The 20407-nt window shown below is 45.6% G+C and overlaps 1 long non-coding RNA gene across 2 annotated transcripts; it reads right to left on the bottom strand.

Annotated features, from left to right (window-relative positions):
- Positions 1-1284: 1284 nt before the first annotated feature.
- Positions 1285-18455, bottom strand: LOC102148572 (uncharacterized). 2 transcript variants are annotated; one of them, XR_001379688.3, is made up of 4 exons: positions 18189-18455; positions 17986-18109; positions 13335-13550; positions 1285-1819 (listed from the first exon to the last, which is right to left on the bottom strand). It is a non-coding gene; the product is annotated as an uncharacterized lncRNA (long non-coding RNA). The 2 variants fall into 2 exon arrangements; XR_011431847.1 differs by lacking the exon at positions 1285-1819 and adding an exon at positions 10270-10961 and having other exon boundaries at positions 18189-18433.
- Positions 18456-20407: the final 1952 nt, after the last annotated feature.

Genomic DNA, 20407 nt, shown 5'->3' with positions numbered 1-20407 from the left:
TGTGTTCAATTTAGTCTATGTGAATGGCGACAGTAGAGCTGTGCAGGGCACAACCTGGCAACTGTACATGCATCCCCAAAAATAGCCAGCTGGTTCTCATGCCATTCCTGGTTACGGTCTCCATACCTTGAGCTCTGCAGAGCTGGTGAGCTCCCAGCAGCTTAGGAATCCCTCAGCCTGAGGGAAGTCAGAGAAGAATAGCTCTGGGACACCTCAGATGTCCAGCTCTGAGCTGTCCTCAGGGGCTGGAGCTCAACTAGGCCTGTTGAAATTTTCTCCGATTACTTGAGTGAAATTATTTGAATTACTCCATTCTTCTGAGAATTCTTCCTTGCCCTTCCTGTCTAAAGTAACTCCCTCTGTTTTTCGCTAGTTTATACCACCCTTGTTTGGTTTCCTGTATAGTACTTATCATCATTTCTAAATAATATGTATGACTATTCACTTGAGTTTTTTCCATCCTTTCCCTCCAGACCCTGATGGCAGGCTCCACATCTGTCATGTTCACTGCCGTATTCTCAGCTGAGGACAGTTCCAGATGTGTGATAGGTATTCAATGAACATTTTTCTAATTGGTAAATGACTGACAGGAAAGGACAAAGCATGTAGACCATAAGGGTCTAGTTTCCCTTCATTCAGGTATGGATCCAGCAGAAATAACAAATGATGAAGACGAATAGTCATATAGTATGCCCAGAGAGGTTAAATAAGTCTTCAAATGTATATGTAATTTTGTATCTAGACTCTACTTAGGCCTTTTCCTCCTTTTCGTCTCATTAAAGGATCGGACTGAGTAGCCTCTGAGATCCATCTCAGCTCTAACACGGCATGACCTATGATGCGCATTTGGAGAGACCAGTCCATTTCCCATCTCTGAGCTCTGTTCTCTAAACCAGAAGCAGGAGTAGTACTGCCATCAGTCAGAAAGAGGAATGGCTTGTTTCTAAGATGGCTGGAAACAGATCAACCAGGGCATTCTTTCTGAGAAGCTTCTGTTCCTTGGTGGGACTAGCTTTGACTTAGACATACACAGCACTTCCTTCTAATATCTAAAGGCAGGATGTGGTTCTGCTTAAGTCTGTGTCCCTGGAGATGTGCAACTATGAGTGAGCTCAGAATTGATTGTCGACATCATATTCTCCCAATAACTGTCCTTGGATGGGTCATTGTTCTCGGACCACAGATGCCCCAAAGTTCTTTTCTCTCTACCTGTCCCCTGAGTATGCAGCCTCTCTCCCCACTTGTAGTAACCTATAGAATGGGAAAAAATATTTGCAAACCATATATCAGGTAAAAGTTTAATATCCAAAAGATATAAAGAACTCACTGAAACAGAGAGTAGAGTGATGGCTACCATGGGCTGAGGGTTGGGGAACCTGGAAGATGTTTTTTAAGGGTGCATTTTCTGTTCAGGCAACTCAGCATACATTTCCCCTACCTCTTGGAAAGAGAAGTTTGATTTTCATTCAAGTATCTACCTTCACCATATGCATTGGGAAAAACTGACCCTACTCCCAGCTCCATGGACGAACCTTGACTGGCTTAAACCGCAGACCTGTTAGGTGTGCTCAGAGTGGCTGGGGACACTCCTGTCTATATCATCCTGCAGTTGCAGTAAGAGGAGCAGGTGTCTTCCCTGGTGAGTTACTGGAGCTCCATCCCTGTCAGCCAGATCTCAGTTGTGGGTTCTTCTGGGAATTCTGCAGCATTCAAAGCAAAGGTCCAGAGACCAGTCCTGGAACCCCTGGATGGTCAGTTTGGTGGTAAAATCTGGACCTAGTCTCAAGGTCTGTGGGCCAAGATCAGGCAGTGACAATTCCTAGAAGAGAACAAAAAAACACCCCTATCTTACACCACTCATAAAAATTAACTCAAAATGGATTCAAGACTTAAACATAAGACCTGATACTGAAAACTCCTAGAAGAAAATGTAGGGAAGAAGCTCCTCGACATTGGTCTTGGCAATGATATGACGCCAAAGCACAGCAACAAAAGCAAAAATCAACAAGTGGGACGCCATCAAATTAAAAAGCTTCTGCCCAGCAAAAGAGACAATCAGCAAAATGAGAAGGTAACCTATAGAATGGGAGAAAATATTGAGGATGTGGAGAAAAGAGAACTCTTGTGCGCTGTTGGTGGGAATGTAAATTGGCCCAGTCACTATGGAAAACAAGTAAGGAGGGTCCTCAAAACATTAAAAATAGAACCACCATATGATCCACCAACCCCACTTCTGGGTATATATCTAAAGGAAATGAGTACAGGATATCGAAAAGATATCTGCACTCCCATGTCACTGCAACATTATTCACAGTAGCCAAGATATGCAAACAACCTAAATGTCTGCCAACGGGTGAATGGATAAAGAAGATGTGGTGTATACATACAACGGAATATTATTCAGCCATGAGAAAGAAGGAAATCCTGCCATTTGTGACAACATGGATGGAATTTGAGGACTTTATGCTCAGCCAGAGAAAGACAAATACTGTGTGATACCACTTATATGTGGAATCTAAAAAAAGCTGGACTCATTGGAACAGAGAATAGAATGGTGGGTACCAGGGGCTGGGAGGTGGGGGAACTAGGGAGATATTTTTTAAGGGTGCAAGCTTGCAACTAGCGGATAAGTAAGTTCTGGAGATCTAAGGCACAGCATAGTGATTATAGTCAACAATACAGTATTCTATATTTCAAGGTTGCTAAGAGACTAGATCTTAATTGCTCTCACCGCAAAAAAGAAGTGATAATTACGTGACGTGACAGAGGTGTGAGCTAACGCTACGGGTGACCATATTGCAGTATATGAATGTATCAAATCAACACGTTGCACACCTTAAACTTACACAACGTCATACGTCAACTACGTCTCAGTTGAAAAAAGGAAAGAAATACTAAATCCCTCCCAAAAAACCCAACCGCCTCACAAAGTAGAAAGACAAGATCAGCCAACGCCAAAAAGGCAATGAAACTAGCATATGGAGGGAGCGCAGGAGCTTTCCCGGCCACACCCCACTCACACCACTGTTAAGTCCTGGATTCCTAGTGTCTTCATTTGTATCAGTATTTACCCAGTGTTTTGTAAATGCAGAATTTCTCCTCCATTCCTTCAGTTCCTAAGGACCTTAGACTCTTCATTGACCCCTCTCTTTCCCTCATCGCACACAAATAATCCATTAATACATCCTACTGGCTTTATTTTAAATATCTGTTCCAAATACAACTGTTTCTCACTAACTCACCACTACATCCTAGTCCAAGTCACTGCCTTACCTGAACTGATACAGCACCCTGTTAAATGGTGTCCCTGAAGCCACTCTTAGCCCTCTCTATTCTCCCCATAGCAGTCAGAGTAATTATTTTAAAACTTAGGTCAAATCCTGTTACTTCTCTGCTCAAAGTCCTCCAAAGTGCCCCACCCTGAAAGTGAACTTGGAAGTCCTGACCGTGGCTTCGCAGGACTGTCCCGACCGCACTCTCCCTTCGCCCTTTCTGCTCCACTCATGCTAGCCTCGTCGCTTGAAGCCTACCATGCTCTTCTCCCAAATATATTTAAAAAACAGCTTGCTCCCTCACTTCGCTTAGATCTCTGCTCAAACACCACCTCCTTTGAAAGGAGGCCCCTGATCAGTTTATCTAAAAAGGTAATTTCTTGTCTTCCTATCCTCTTAACTGCTTCATTTTCCTTCAAAATACTTATCACTTGTTTGTTTGTCGTCTGTTTCCTACGATTGGCACGTAACTCCCGCGAGGACGGGGATCAATGTCGAACTCTGCCTTTTCCCAGTAACAGTAGAAGAGTCAAAGGGATGAATGGTCCGAGACCACAGGGCCCGTAAAGTATGAGTTTTATTACCACCTTCACCTTCTTAAATTTGGGCAAGTGGCTGAACCTCTGGCCCTGTGCTTCCTCATAGTAAGGCAAACGGGATAAAATGTTCTTCCCGAGGGGCTGGCCCCGTGGCCGAGTGGTTAAGTTCGCGCGCTCCGCTGCAGGCGGCCCAGTGTTTCGTTAGTTCGAATCCTGGGCGCGGACATGGCACTGCTCGTCAGGCCACGCTGAGGCAGCGTCCCACATGCCACAACTAGAAGAAGCCACAACGAAGAATACACAACTATGTACCGGGGGGCTTTGGGGAGAAAAAGGAAAAAATAAAATCTTTAAAAAAAAAAAAAAAAAAAAAAAAATGTTCTTCCCCATATGAAACAATAAAGCTCTGTCTTCCTGGCTTCATAATTCAAGGTCTGGTGCAGCATCTATTATTATTTCATCCATCCCCCAGATCTCATGAATTATGAAAATATGCTCTGGAGCTGAGAATAGTTTTATTTTGACCCTTTACTTTCTTCTTCTTTTCATATGTTAACTCACCGTTTGCATTTCTTCTCCTGTGAAATATCTGTTCATGCCTTTCGACTGTTCTTTTAAATGTCATTAGGTGTCTTTCTGATACTGAAATACAGTTCTTTACTTGTCTATAATATCTTTTTCTGGCCTGAACTTACGAAAAAAAATTTAATGTAAAATTCTATCTCAGCAATTATTTTCTTTTAGCACTTTACGTATCTCATGACATTGTTTTCTGGATCCCGTTGTTTCTGTTGAGAATTCCACTGACTGTCTTATGCTTGTTCCTGTAGAGGAAATGTGTCTTTTTTTCTCCAACTACTTTAAAGATTTTTCTCTTTGTTTTTGGTTTCCATCAGTTTTGTCATAATATGCCTAAGCGTGGTTTTCATTATATTTATCCTATTTGGATTTACAGCAATTTTTTTAATTTATGGCTTAATGTCCTTCATCAGTTTTGGAAAATTCTTGACTATTATCTCTTCAAATATTCTTCTACCTGATTCTCTCTCTGCTGATGGAATTCAGGTGTTAGGTCCGTTCACCATGTTCCACATGTCTCTTACACTTGTCCATATATTTTCCATCTGTTTTCCTCCACACTCCAGAATGGATATTTCTACTCACCTACTGCACAGCTCACTAATCCCTCTCTTTATCTGTGTCTTACTTACTGTTACACTCATCTACTCAGCCCTTAATTTCGGGTGTATGGTTTTTTTCATTTCTAAAATTTCCATTTGGTGCTTTTCTATATAGATTCTATTCTCAGTGAAATTCTTCATTTTGTTATCTATTTTCTTGAAGAATTAATGAGTTATTTAAAAGTCAATGTGTGATAATTCCTATGTCTGGGTCACTTCTTGGTCTATTTTTCTAGAGTCTATTTTTTTCTCTTGGTATGACATATCCTTCTTTACTGAACGCTGAAGATTGAGCATGAAAACCTATACTGTCTCTACGTTATATCCTGCCAGAGAAGATGCTTCCTATTCTCTGCTAGACACCGTAGAGGCACATAACCTCAACCCAGTCAGGATCTGATCTTGCTCAGGAGTTGTTTTCAGTCTTTATTAGGCTCTCTGTATTTCTAGTTCCTCCCCACTCCTGGGGATTAACCCTCCCAAGAGTCCCAGCTGAGAATCTGGGATGTTTCCTATGCTTCCTCCTTCCTAATTGGCCCTGAACTCACGCTTTGTCTCCACAGCACTGATTAAGATTCTGTTCTGGTTCAGCAGCTTTCTGTTTGTTTACCCTACAGATAATAATCAGCAAATGTCTTAAAGGAAAAGCCAGTGCAGTATCTGATCCACTTCTCTCCAGGTTCTTGGACACTTAACTCCTGGTTTTCTTGCAAACCTGGACTCTAATTTTTGTCTCTCCAGCTTTATGGGATTACTAAAAGCTCAGAAGTCTTCTCTGATGCTTAGAAGCCAAACCTTTGCCCAGGTTCTCAGCATCTTGTCCATGTCTATACTCGTAAAATATCCCAGGGAGAAAGTAGCATGCGAAAAATGGGCTTATTTCAATGAGCCTTTCTTCTTTCCAGAATCTGGCCCTTCAAATCACAGCAAGCTTGGCATCTCTCTGATGCTTTCAAATAAACATTGTTTTGTACTTTGTCCACATTTTCTAGGTGTTCCTTGCAGGAGCAATGGTCTAGTACAAGTGAAAGGCTTATCATAGCCAGAAACTTAATACACGTGCATGAAAAATCAATTTTAAAAAACAAAACAGTTTTCAGTAAAAGTATCATGTTTTACCCTCCAATAAAATAATTTCCTAAGGAACATAGGCTGACTGGATATTTTTTTAAAAAATGTATTTTTCTTGTAAAACACAGGAAAACTCCTGACTGGCAGAGGTATGTGGTGGAGCAGGTTGGAGGGTTGCTACGTGAGAAATGAGCTATAATATCCGAAAATTGCTTCAGAACAACTCATGTCTATTGAAACAAAACTACCGCTCCAAAACTTCTATGGAAAATCGCATCTTCTTTTCTCTGAAGAATTTACATGGGGCTGATTTTCCTGTTCTTGTTCTCAGTTAACAGCCTCAGTTTTGTTTTCCTCCAAGACATTCCCTCTCCAGCCTTGGGAGTAACACCTCTGCTTGCACCCCAGCGCTCTGCCACTTGTATCCACTGCTTTGCAAGTTGCTGGGGCCCTTTTAAAACACCTGAAGGTGCAGTGCCTTTTAAAAGCCAGGAACAATGTAGCCATCTGACCTCATGGATCTGCTTTCTAGGTGTCCTGAACCTGTGCATGTTTGATGTTTGGTAAGACCTGGGCGGTGGGGGGGTGGGTGGGGGTGGTGGTGACAGCTTGACAGCTGACATCAGCACAGGACGCAAGAGCGGGCTCTGCCCTCACAGGGAGAGGAGCACAGGGACCTTTTTACTCACAGCTCAGAGCTTAGTTTCTCCCTGTAGCTTTGTCTGAGCAACCTTCACAAGCTCCGTGAGAGGAACCGGACGTGGGGCATCTAGCAGAAACTAGTCCATGGTGAGTGTTCATTCTTTCATTTACTAATAATCTAATTTTACTGCCTGTTAAATATTCATTGGGCCACAGGTCACCAAAGAGAGAAAACCAACCTCCCAGATGAGAATCTTGACAGGATGTCTGTTAAATGTGTGGGAACTATTAAACGATTTGCATGCTGGTTCCCTAACAGGCACGCCCTTACCATCTCATTCTAGGATGAACTTCAAGAGCATGGCCCACTCCAGCCCCTTCAAAGTTAAACCTCTCACGATTAAAACAGAAAATATCCATTACCCATTTGCTCCCCTTTCAACCAAACACCAGCATTTGGAAATACTGTCTTAGAGCTAAGGAGCCCTCATGTGGTCAATTAGCTTGACTGACTTGCCCACAGCCACCCCATAGGCTAGGGGCAGGGCTTAGCCTCGAGGCCTTCAAGCCTCTGGTGAAGGGCCGTTTCCTCTGACCCACAGTCTACTGACTTCTCCAGAAACAGTTACAGAGCCAGAGAAACTCATTCACTCCACAATGCTTGTTCAGCACCTGCTGTGTGCCAGACTCTGTGCCAGAGCTGGGGATACACTGGTGAACTCAGTGGAGTCACATCACAGACAAATAACCTATCGACAAGAGTTTGAGATGGCAGTAAGTACATGAAGGAAGGAAAACAGGAGGGTGTGATGTCCTGAGTAAAGGAATGGGGCGTTGCTATGCAGCAATCAGGGAAGGTCTCCCTGTGGAGGCGGCATTGAAACTGAGATGTGAACACGGGAAAGAGCCAGTCATGCAAATATCTGGGTGGCAAAACATTCCAGGCAGAGGACATCAAGTGCAAAGTCCCAAGGCGAGAAAGAAGGAACATCAAGGGAACTAGCGCAGACAGAGGGGGGAAGGGCTTCTCAGACAGCCAATAACGTGGAGTCTTGTAGGCCGTCCAAACGACTCTGCATATTCCTCAGTCTCTCCTTCCACCTGCTCCCCTCTGAATCCTACACACATGTGGCTGTGGTCAGAAGTTTCTCCTCAGTGCTCGTTAATTAAAAGATAATACCCATATCCTAGAATGCTGTCACCAGGTCATAGCTTCCAGCAATACTAGAAACGTATTTATTTTTCTAAGACAAAGCAATTGATCCTCCTGGCAATATTCGAGGGTACAGACAGCACTTGCATGGGGCCCTGTGATTAATGCAGATTTAATCGGTTTATCTGATGGATATCAGTGCAGAGCTGTGACAGTGCCCCTACGGACCCCAACATACTGATTGCTGTACGCAACAGAACACTCGTGTGACTGAAGCCAATCAAGGACTGGGCCGGTTCATCCCACAGGTACCGAACTGTTAGGAATGAGCTGCCTTCTGACTGGCTCAAGTCACAGTGACTACTTATAAGTTTTGCCAATGAATAAAGCTTATGGAAATTCATTGGATCCAATTGGCTGGCCCGGACTCCACACTGCATGACTAACCCCGCATCACATTGGAATATTTCTGAACTGACATGTGGCAGGCAGAGAGACTCTAAATGAGTTCATCACCACCAGGGCTTGGACAAAAACAAGTCAAATTAATGCAGAACAATGCATTGGCCAAACAGTCAGCTGCTGTATTCCTGCCCCAGCACATTGTCATTCATCCCTGGAAGCTGTGTCCAATAGGTTATGACAAGGAGGTTCTTGAAATACCCCACTGTGTGTAAGAACAGGAGATCTTAACTCCGGCACCATAGCTGCCTTCCACTTTGGGGAATCATATTCTGCACGTCAAGGACTTCCTCTGCCTTGTGCCTTCAGAAACATGACTGGATGGGGTCTTAGTGCCCCCACTCTCAAGGCCTCATCCCAGAAGGACCTTTACTTGTGGCAGTGTTCGTTAGAAAAGTTTTGACACACAAGTACACATGCACACACACAATCAGAGCCCAGTATGTTTTTCCCATACACATGACAATTTTATGCCACCCATTAGATAGGTATGAGCATATTAAATAAAACAATGATCAATTGGGAGAAAGAAACGTATAATTTGGTTCACTAGGGGGTATTCATGGCAGAGGTTTATTGGCTTCTGAATCACAAGGGAGCTCATTATAATAGAAGCTTTGCCTGGAGTACAGCACAAATAGGGGACTGGCCCCATTTCCTGGGCTTTTAGGCATGGGGGTGGGGGCTGTAATGTTGTAGAGACCAGGCACCTGGATCCAAAAGCAAATTGAGGAGATAAAGGTGGCCTAGCCAGCTGCTGTTTTAAAGACCTGAGTGGCTCATTTTTTAAAACTATATATATATAGTATGTACACCCATATATATTACATATATGCATTACACATACGTATACATAATATATATATATATATATGTACTCAGCATGGAACAGCCCCTCCCCAAGGCACCCCCAACCCCTCATCCAGCAGGCTGACCTTCTGCGTCCTCTCCTGGGCCTTTTTCCCTTTTGGAATAGAATTTTGATGGCTTCCTTCAGTCACGTGACTTTGGAGACATTGAGTCTGCCACCTGTGCATATGATGGCTTTGCCGTGGGTCCTGATTTGGAGTCCTGAACATATGGCACTCACATAGCTCTGGAAGCTCATTTTAGTCAATTTTGTTGGCAAAGAAAGATTAGTAGGGCAAGGAGCAGACGTGATGTGTGATTCATATTCTTCTTCTTCATGCCCACACCCTTGTCCCAAGAGATGCCCAGGCTATTAAAGGTTATAGCTTCATCTTTAGAATCCAGGTGCCCTGGCAAGGTAACGTTTAAAGCATCTCAGCACACTGGATCATTCTAATGATTCTGCGTCCTATTTGTATAATAACATGGTAATACGAATAGTGCAATGCTTTAATCAAGGCCTTGGGAAAATGTTAGTAAAGATCAATCTCTATCGTGGCTTGGAGGTTGGAGTGTTCTCTTTGCCGTCCTTTTCCTCTCACACGCTCTCTTTTTAACATCTGTTTTGTCTGGCTGCCCTGATCTGAGTGTGCCCTGAAAGATCAAACGGAGTCAGGGGACCCAGAGGAGGAGGCTTTTCCCGGCACTGAGACTCTCCTGGGCCGGCTGGCTGCGCCCAGAGAGAAACCTGGCTTCCCGGGGTCACGACACAGCCTTGGGAGTCTTAAGGAATGATGTTAGGTGATAAACAGAAATCTACAGGGAAAACTTCTATAAACAGAAAAACAAAAAATCCCTATGTATCCTGGCAAGTGAGTGCAAGGAACCCGAAGCACAAGCTGGCACTGGAAGTTCACTAAGTGAGCAGACATGGCGGGGAAAGAGGAGACACATACAGGAGAAGGGAGCCCCCAGCATCGCCGGCGCAACCTGGGGAGGTGGTCAAAGACAGAGGCCCAGAACGGCCCAGAGCACGTGACAGACACACATGCTTGACCCTGGGGTCAGCACCATATTTTTGTGTGAAATGCAAACTTTCCTAGGTTTCAAGAAGCCAAACTGCTTTATTTCACTTGGTTAGGTAAAGTAACACCAGACTAGGTCTTGCATTCGGAATTCCACAGAGCACTCAGGGATGGAAAACGCTAAGTACGGTAGCTAATTATCTGTTACGAACATGGTTAATGATTATGTTCAGAAGATGTTAGCAATCACACTCGGGGAAAAGACTACAAGGGCTTCAAAGGGGTCCCTCCGGGCCACGTGATTGGACTGTGGCCTGAGGAGCTCTAATGCAAATGACTGTTGTCATGGTGACAGGATAGCACCCCCTGTTCACCAGCACCATGCAAAAGCCCCCTATTTTGGTACAATAAGCTTTTAATTCAAGATAGACTATAAGTAATCAAATATGGGAAGTACTGTCCCATAAGATCCGTCGCTCTATGAGGACCTAAAGTTCCAAAAGTGAGTCTAATGCTGGGAAAGGCTCGGAGTCGAATGGAAGAAACTGAGAGGCCTCTAAGAATCTCACTGTCCCCGCTCCCACACACACCCCGAGTCTCCCTTTGTCCAAAATTCAAGTTCTTGCTGGTGGAATTTTCCTCGCACTAAGACACATCACCATCGGGTTGTGCTCCTGTCTTCTGCTCCGTTTGTAATAAAGGAGACGCCACGTTAAACGTGCTGTCACGCCTCTGAGATAAGTGCTCGCCCGGAGTGGGTGATGATCCTGGAGGCCAAGTAATGAAGAATAGGAATTTAATGTATTTTACTGGATGTTTACCTCCCGGGGGAAGAGACAGCTGGTAAATCATTTTGTTGAGTTAGTAAATTGGGGGGCCTTTGTTGGCTAGGCCCCCCAAAAAATCACAGGATGGAAAAGGATCCAGAGGGCATCTCCTTTGCCAACCCCCCTTCTGAGCAGCATTGCTCGCAGAGGGTATGAGCAAGAAAGCTGTTAATTCTTGCTTTTAGAAACTCTAGGCTAAAACCATACAAAACTTTGAGCTTCTCTCCATTGTTTCGGCGCCTTGAAGTCCTTCCTTATGTGCAACCACCACAAAACATCCTGCTTTTCCAGCTTTACCAGTTCATATAATTATTTCTTTTATTCACGTAGGGACTCACCTGGATGCAAGCACAGACATTCTTAGTACTATCTCAGGTCAAGAACTGGATTTCTGTGGGACTTCCGGTCCTTTCCTAAAGGAACCTCAGTGAATCACTATTTTCTCCTCTTTAAAATAAAAAGAAGACCCCTTGCCCTCAAACAGCCGGTTGAGAAGACACGGACACTGCTTTGCTGTCTGTACGAAGCTCATCAGAACTAGTTTAACCATTTCCTGAGAGGTCAGCACTCACACAAGGCGACATCATTCTTCTTGTGATTAAATAAGGAAGGATAAAAGTTTGTATTATTTTTTCAGAACTATTTGGTCCCATAACATTCCAGAAATACCCAATGTCTCCCTGCCCTTGTTCTAGTTCTTCTGTAATGTGACCCTCAAGTAAAACAATAAGGAGAAATGTTGCTCAGGAAAAGTGTGCGGTCTCCTGTGTCTCTCTCTTGCAGGTTATCTGCCAGATGTGTGTGTGTGTGTGTGTGTGTGTGTGTGTGTGTGTATTTAATGGGCCAACACAGGCCATTTAACATTTTTAAATTAGTTGCAACATTTTGTAAATGGGAAATTTGAATTAAAAGTCTGGATTTCAGGCTATTCTTTAAAAATGTGAAGATTTAGCAATAATTGCCTATATGGCCACAAGTAAAAATACACAGTGGTTGCCCCTTTAATGAGGCCTTCACTCTCCATTTTTCCCTAGTCTTTACCAGTCCCTATTGCATTACATGCTGCCACTTAACTCATGTTACATGCCTGGCCCCTTTTTTACAACTAGTACTTTATTCTAACTTGGGATAAACCTATACACCCAGTTGAAATCAATTTTCCAAATACAACCCTCTTTTTCTTTGGCTGCAAAATTTGGGGGTTGCTTAATCTCAAAAGGATGTATCCTAATGGGAACTGAATAATCAGCATGGCCCCATGCCCCCTGCCCGCGGCTCTAAACGGAGAGATGAACCTCCCAGCATCTCCAATAAGGAGGATTGGCATGAGGGGCGCTTCCTCTCTTTGAAGTCTTCTCTGGCCCTCCATCTACCCACAGGCTGAGAATCCGTATCTCAGCAGCTGAGAGGGGCCAAGACCCTGGAATCAATCAAATCCCTCAGAACACCCTCCGGCAGCCTCTCCCCTCTTTTCTCTCTGGCTTTTGAAAAGCACATGGCTCGTGGGGGAGGAGCACTTGGCCTGCAGAGGTCTCGGGAAATGAGCTTTTTGAGAACTGATGTAGGAAACTGACCAGGTCATGAACAGTTTAGAGAGGAGAGGCTTCCTGCTTCTGACCTTCCAAAAACATCCAGCAGGCCTGGAGAAACACTGGTTGACTGACAAAAGACGAGCGGCAAGCAGTAAACCCTTGTGCAGGACACAGCCAGGCAAGAGAGTTGCTGCTTCCTAATACAAGAACTTAATATTTATCATCTGCCATATCCCAGGCTCCATGATGAGCATTTCTTGTGATTAATTTCATTTACTCTTACAGTGGCTTAAAGAGGCCAGTGAATTTTTTGCCCTCCTACTCCTGAAACAGAGCTAGTCTCAGGATTTGCTGCAGAAGTGACACTGGGGAGCTTCTGAGACTTGTATGCACCGGAATGTTCCCTCTTGGAACCCAGCCACCAGGCCATGTTGTGAGAACACCAAGCCACATGGAGGGGTCACATGGAAGACAACCGGCGTGCTCCAGTGACAGCCCGGATGAGCTTCCATCTGACAGCCAGCAACAACTGGCAGCCGCATTGAGTGACAGAGGAAACCATCTTGGATGTAGCCCCGTCCAGCCTACAGATGACTGCAGCCCCAGATCACACCACTGGAGCAAAAGACCTGCCCGGCTGTTGTTTTAACTTGCTAAATTTGGAGGTCATTTATAGTAGGTAATTGGAACAACTCCTTGTGATAACAGTACAGGTTACACGCTGTTATTATCCTATTTCACAGATGGGAAAACTGAGGCACAGAGAGGCAAAGTGACTTACCATGTTCCCAGTGCTGGTAGAGTCAGGTTTCGAACTCACATCTGTCTGATTCCAAAGCCCACGTCCCTAACCTCCATCTTATACTATCTCAAAGAGCTTGTGATTCACTGGAGAGCCACAAAAAGTAAAATTAGAAGACTCAAGCACATGCACAACCCTTCGTGGTGTCGTGGTACTCACTCAGGACCTGGGGAGTCTGTATCATCTCAGACCAGCCTGGAAGGAAAGAGAGAAAACAGTTTTTCCTAGTTAAAAAAAGAAACATGGAGTTAACCCCCTCCAACTCTGATCACACCAAACTTCCCCGCTACTCTAAGACATTGGTGGAAAAACTGCGGCCGGGGAGCCAAATCCCACCCACTGCCTGTGCTCTGGACTGAATGGCTGCATCCCCCCAAGTTCAAATGCTGAAACCCTAACCCTGATGTGATGGTATCAGGAGGCGGGGCCTTTGGGAGGTGCTCAGGGTTAGATGAGATCAGGAGGGTGGGGCTGTATAAAAAGAGGAAGGGCTGTGAGCTCTCTCTCCCTGCCAAGGCAGCCGTCTGCAAACCAGGAAGGGAATCCTCACTGGGACCCAAATGGGCCAGCATCTTGATCTTGGACTTCCCAGCCAGCAGAACTGTGAAAAATACATATTTGCTGTTTCAGCCCCCTAGTCTATGGTATTTTGTTATAGCAGCCCAAACTAAGACAGCCTGTTTTTGTAAATAAAGTTTTATTGGAACACAGCCCCATCCATTTGTTTACATATTTCTTATGACTACTTTCCCATTATATGGCAGAATTCAGTTGTTAGGACAGAGAGAGTAGCACCCACAAAGCCTAATTGCAGTTTGCCAACGCTGACTCTAAGACAATGGTTATCAAACTTCAGTGTGGATCGGAATCACCTAGAAGGTGATGAAGCTTGTAAGATGGGCCCAGTGCTCAGAGTTCCTGATTCAATAGGTCTCGGATGGGGCCTGGCAATTTGCACTTCTAACAAGGGTCCAGGTGTAGTGGGCAGCCTCTTCAATGGCGTGTCATCATCCCCACCTCCTCGTGGCAGGCCTTGTGTAATTGCCTCCCCTGAGTGTCGGCTGGACTTACTGATTTCCTTCTAACACATAGATTCTGGTAGAAGTGATGGGATGTCAATTCCAACTCTAGGTTATACAAAGACTTTGGCTTCCATATTGGGTGATCTGTCACTCTCTCTTGGATCGTTTGTCCAGGGAGAAGCCAGCTGTCATGTTATGAAACAGTTCTATGAGGAGGCTCATGTGGTGAGAGGCTGAGGCCCAACAACAGCAACATGAGTGAGATTGGAAGTCGATTTCTCCCTCAATGGAGTCAAGCCATCAGATGAGACCACCGCCCCTGCTGATGGCTTGACTGTAACCTCATGAGAGATCTTGAGCCTAAGGCTCCCAGCTAAGCACACCCACATTCCTGACCCACAGAAACTATAATACATTTTTCTTATTTTAAGCCACTAAGTTTTTGGATAATTTGTTAAGCAACAATATGTAACTAACACACCAGTTGATGCTGAGGCTGCTGGTTTAAAGACCATACATACGTTGAAAGCCTTGGCTATAATGGAACAGCTTCTGCTCCAGCCTTCTGACTTGATTAGTCAGGGAAATGCTGTTCCTTAACATTTCTGAGTTCTAGAATGTTATAGGAGCATCCTTCCATACTCTTTTCAAAAGACTGATGGCAGAAACCAGTTTGATACATTGGCCCCAGTCACCAAGAGGCCCCACCTTCTGGAAGGATGAAAGTAAGGTGCCATGGGTGGGCTGGTCCTCCCTCCTGCTGCCCATAGCTACGGGAGATTGTCAGGAGGTCAGAGTTCTCAATTTCAAGGAAAGACACTGGCAATTCCTGCTAATGTTAAGAGCACAGCAAAAATCAGAGTCCCAGAAAAGTTGGGAAGGTAAATAAAGTATTCCTTTGGAAACCCACATTACCTCTCCCTTACTCCATCCTGGTGAGCAGCCTCAGGGGCCCGTCCTGCGCCTCATTCTTTCTCTGGACTGAGTTATCAGTGAATCCACTGGAAGCCACCATATGTACCTTTCACATTCAAGTGTACATTCCGCGTTCATACATACTGATGCGGGGTCGGTGAGCTGAGGAGTCGAAAGAAAGATTTCTTAGACTCTCAAGATCTGGCAGTAGTGCTCTTTTATTTAGAGAATAGTGTGGAATAGCATGGGGACAGGACCCATGGGCAGTCAGAGCTTCTGCTGCCGCCGCTTCTGCTGCCCCCGCTGGCATGGGGACAGAGCCCATGGGCAGGCAGAGCCGCTGCTGCTGCCCCCGCTGGCATGGGGACAGGACCCATGGGCAGGCAGAGCTGGTGTGTGGGGACAGGACCCACGGGCAGTCAGAGCTCCTGCTGCTGCCCCGAGTTGAGGGTTAGGACTAAATTTAAGGCATAGGTATGTGAGTCATCTCTTTACAAGACAAAGAATATGTAAAAAAGGTAAAATGGTATCAGTGACCATATGGTCTGGCCATTTGGCGGTCCCACAACTTTTAGATAAGAATCAAACCGGATTGAGTAAACGGCAGAAGTCACCGCTTGAATTTTATCCTTGGCTAAAGACAAAGGAGGATTTGTTGGGGGGAGGGTCAGTTACATGAGGTTGCCAGACAGTAACCAACTTAAGTTCTTGCCTCTGGCATTGATTAAGAGCTTCTAGAGATAAGACCATCCCCCCTTCTTCCTGGCACAGAGAGGGAGGCATCTTCACAGATAGAGGTTTCCCTTAGAAATGTAAATGTTTCCCAACAAAGGGGCAAACAAATTCCACTCCTTGGAGCCTGAATCTCATCTGTAGTTTTAAAACTAACCAGCCTAAAAATCCTCATCATAAGCCATTTTAAAATTAAGCAGCCTAAAAATCCTCATCACATACGTTCCATGTTCATACGTACATTCCATGTCCATAGGTATGTTCCACATTTATACGTACATTCCACGTTCATATGAACACTCCACAAGGGCAGAGATCTTCGCCTGTTTCGCTCACTGCTATGTACAGGCACCTAGACCTGTGACCGGCTTGTGGAAGACACTCTGTAGACATTTGTTGAATTTAAGTTTTCATACCTCCAGGTGGGACCCAAGGGTATTGACCCCCTATAGGCCAGAGCATCCATCTTCCCTTCCCTTCCCCTCCTTTAAGCATCAGGCTGCTCACCTCTAGAAGTCGGAAGAATTTAGGGGACACCCCCAATGAGCTTAGCCAGGTCCCTCACACTGTGGAGATGGGGCTGGCGCAAGTACGCCAATCTCGGACCATCCCGTCCTCCACCGTGCTCAGGGAAGAGGACTGCCCCCGTCCACTGCAAGGTTACAGGGATGCGAGACTCTGCAGACCGCCTCTGCAGGGCTCCAAGGCCGAGGTCTCAGACATAGACCGTCTTGGTTCAAGGGACACCAGTGGGGGTCTTTGTGACTGGGGCCAAAGTGTGGGGTGCCAGGCACCAGAAAATATAAAATGGCATTTTTTGTGCATATAGCAACTGGCCTAGGGCCTCATCCTACCAGCTTCAGAAGGACATAAATCATGTTTATTTAATTGGGACAATGAAAAAAGGTCCTGGCACAATGCCTGACACTCAGTAAGCACTTAATAAATATTTATTGAATGATTGAGAAAGATCTTAAGCCCAGCAATATAATTCTTGGCTGCAAATGAGGAAAGGTAAAAATCAGATTTTTGGAGCCATGTGCCCCTTCACGTCCCCACAACCCCCACACAGAAAAGAGCAGAAAGGGAAGCCAAGAAAGGTATTGATGAGGATTTTTAGGCTGCTTAATTTTAAAATGGTTTATGATGAGGATTTTTAGGCTGGTTAGTTTTAAAACTACAGATGAGATTCAGGCTCCAAGGAGTGGAATTTGTTTGCCCCTTTGTTGGGAAACATTTACATTTCTAAGGGAAACCTCTATCTGTGAAGATGCCTCCCTCTCTGTGCCAGGAAGAAGGGGGGATGGTCTTATCTCTAGAAGCTCTTAATCAATGCCAGAGGCAAGAACTTAAGTTGGTTACTGTCTGGCAACCTCATGTCACTGACCACCCCCCCCCCCCCCAAATCCTCCTTTGTCTTTAGCCGAGGATAAAATTCAAGCGGTGACTTCTGCCATTTACTCAATCCGGTTTGATTCTTATCTAAAAGTTGTGGGACCGCCAAATGGCCAGACCATATGGTCACTGATACCATTTTAACTTTTTTACATATTCTTTGTCTTGTAAAGAGATAACTCACATACCTATGCCTTAAATTTAGCCCTAACCCTCAACTCGGGGCAGCAGCAGGAGCTCTGACTGCCCGTGGGTCCTGTCCCCACGCACCAGCTCTGCCTGCCCATGGGTTCTGTCCCCATGCCAGCGGGGGCAGCAGCAGCGGCTCTGCCTGCCCATGGGCTCTGTCCCCATGCCAGCGGGGGCAGCAGAAGCTCTGACTGCCCATGGGTCCTGTCCCCATGCTATTCTATACTATTCTCTAAATAAAAGAGCACTACTGCCAGATCTTAAGAGTCTAAAGAAATCTTTCTTTCGACTCCTCGGCTCACCGACCCCGCATCAGGTATCATTAGAGCAGTAGGAAGAAACCATCTCTGCTTTGTGACTTCAGTCAAAACTCTTACCCTCTCTGGGCCATAACAGCTTCCCTTGTAAACCAGAAAGTCTGGACTTCGTGATCCCGCACTGAGGTCCTGTGTCTCTGTGCCTCTCCAAGGCCTGTCCCTCAAACTTAATGACACGGTTTTCCTGCAAAAGGAGTGCAGCCTGCTGTTATCAGGCAGAAACAACCTGGAGGAGCCATTGTCATTCAAATCATGGAACTGACCTCTCCCTCACCCTCGGGCTCTGGGTGAGGAGCCCGGTTAGTCGTTGTCTGAACAGAGCAGATCTTTTCAGAGCCGGTTTTCAGGAGCGTTGGAAAGAGGCTGACGAGGAGAAGGTGCTGTGAAAACACGCCCTCCCTTTCAGGTCTGGGTTTTTCATGCTCACTGCAACGGGGAACCTCCTCTCCAGGTTCACGGAGAGAAAAGGGCAGCAGGTGTCTGGGGCAGCTCTCCGTGGTCTGCCGCTGCAGTGGGAGCAGCTAGGACCCAGAGGCACCGTCGCTTTCCTGGTGAGGGAGGAGGAGGAGGAGGGGGAGGGGAGAGCAGGTCCGGAGGGAGCAGGCTCTTTTGCCTCTCCCTCTGTGTCTTCCCAGTTTTGCAGACAGTGAAAAATGTCCTTCTGAAAGAGCACAAGGAAGAGGTGGGAAAAGAAGTTTTTAAGTGAAAAAAAGATTTTTTGTGAAAATAAAGCACTTATTTCCGGTATCTGTAGTATTTGTGGTCAACACCAAAAACCTGTTGAAAAGAGGGCAAACAAATCAAAATCTATGCCAGAAAATTGCAGGGATATTAATAAATGTCATTTAACAAAGGGTTCCACGCTCAAATTAGCTTGGGGAATGATTTATTGCAGGACTTCTCAGAGCCTTAAATGTATGAATGGGCATTGTGACTTGAAAGAGAGACTTTTTCCTCTGGAGAGTAGAGTTTCCAGAAGACATTGGGAAACACTGGCTTAGAGTGATAACTCACTTCTCTTATTTGAAAGCAAATCATGCAAATAAAAAAATATATATCCCCTCTAGTTTCAGAAGGCAAAACAAGATCAACCCGTGTTTACAAATTACTCCTTTGGGAGAGTGGAATTTAGAATTTAGTTTCAATGTTGAACCTTTGCAGGGAAGTTGGGGGACAAAAGATCCGGGCTTGATCCAGTGAAGCATTGCTAACAATAGCCGCTGTTCCCACACAGACGCCTGTCTTCAGGGAGGCTGAGTGGCCTGCCTCTGGAACAATGATAACAGCCACCCCAGATGCAGCGTTGGCTCTTCACTGACTACGCTAACTGTCATTATCCATATAAATACTAGGCAGATGGCTACACTGACAGAGGTATATCCAATATACACGAATGTATGTTATGTGTGTGTGAATTTACATTTAGTTTACACCCGCTTTTTAATTTCATCTTCACACTCCTATGTAAGGGATACTATCATTATCCCCGTTTTATAGATAAGAAAACTAAGGCTCTGGAATCTTCCATAACCTGCCCAAAGCCGCATACAGGGGAAGGCTCAGCCGGGACTCAAAGGCAGGCTGACTGCAGAGTGCCACTCCTCCCCAGGCCGCCACACTGGCTCCCTGGACGTCACTGGACAATAGCTGTGACTACCGGTCATGACAGGGATGCTGTACAAGGGGTTTTGGTGTAGAAAAGGTCTTGTATTTGACTTACAGGGTCCTTCCAAATAGTTATGACTCTAGTTTTCCATCAACCTATATAGAGTACTAATAATAGCATTTATAAAATTTGAATTCAATTTTTAGACATATTACTGGCTGCGATGTGCCTAAGACTGTCAAGAATGCAACTGGTAAGAGATGGGGAAGTACAAACCACCAAAGATGCCATCTGCCTGCGAGAAGCATGTGGTCCCATGAGAGTCGAGGTGACAGTGAGGAAGCCAGGAGACTTCGGAGCCTGCCTGGCTGCATTTCTAACAGGTGGCCAGGCCCCAGCTGCTGGGATACCCAAAGGACCCAGGTCTGTGTGGGCTGTAGGGGCCCCGTGCACAGTGTGGCTGCCTGCCTGACACGAGTTCACAAGGACCCTGCCATGGATGCTGATCATGTTGGCTGTCTAGCTTCAGAACTTTCTCCCTATGTTTGTGCAAACATTGGTGAGAGGCAGCAAATGCCAGGTGCTTGTGCACGGGCACACCTCCAGCTGCCAGCTCCTGAGGTGTGCTGCCCGAGGGCGGCCCCAGAGCACACTGTGCAAAGGCAGGACACAGGGCGAGCAGGGAGTCCTGGGGAACGCACACTTTGCCTCCCACGCAGCAGCCCTCAACCAACTGTCCAGAGTGGCCGGGTAACTCGCTTGCCTGTCAGCAGCATAGCTCTGAGACGCCGGGTCCACACTGTCTCCCAGAACTCCCCAAGCTCTAGTTACTCACAAGGGTAACTCACTTGATAACACACCCTTTTTGCTTCACTC

Source organism: Equus caballus, chromosome 24, assembly GCF_041296265.1.
Source record: "Equus caballus isolate H_3958 breed thoroughbred chromosome 24, TB-T2T, whole genome shotgun sequence".
Classification (NCBI taxonomy): Eukaryota; Metazoa; Chordata; class Mammalia; order Perissodactyla; family Equidae; genus Equus; species Equus caballus.
The sequence above is the reverse complement of the archived record's forward strand: the minus strand, read 5'-3'. Positions and strand labels throughout refer to the sequence as shown.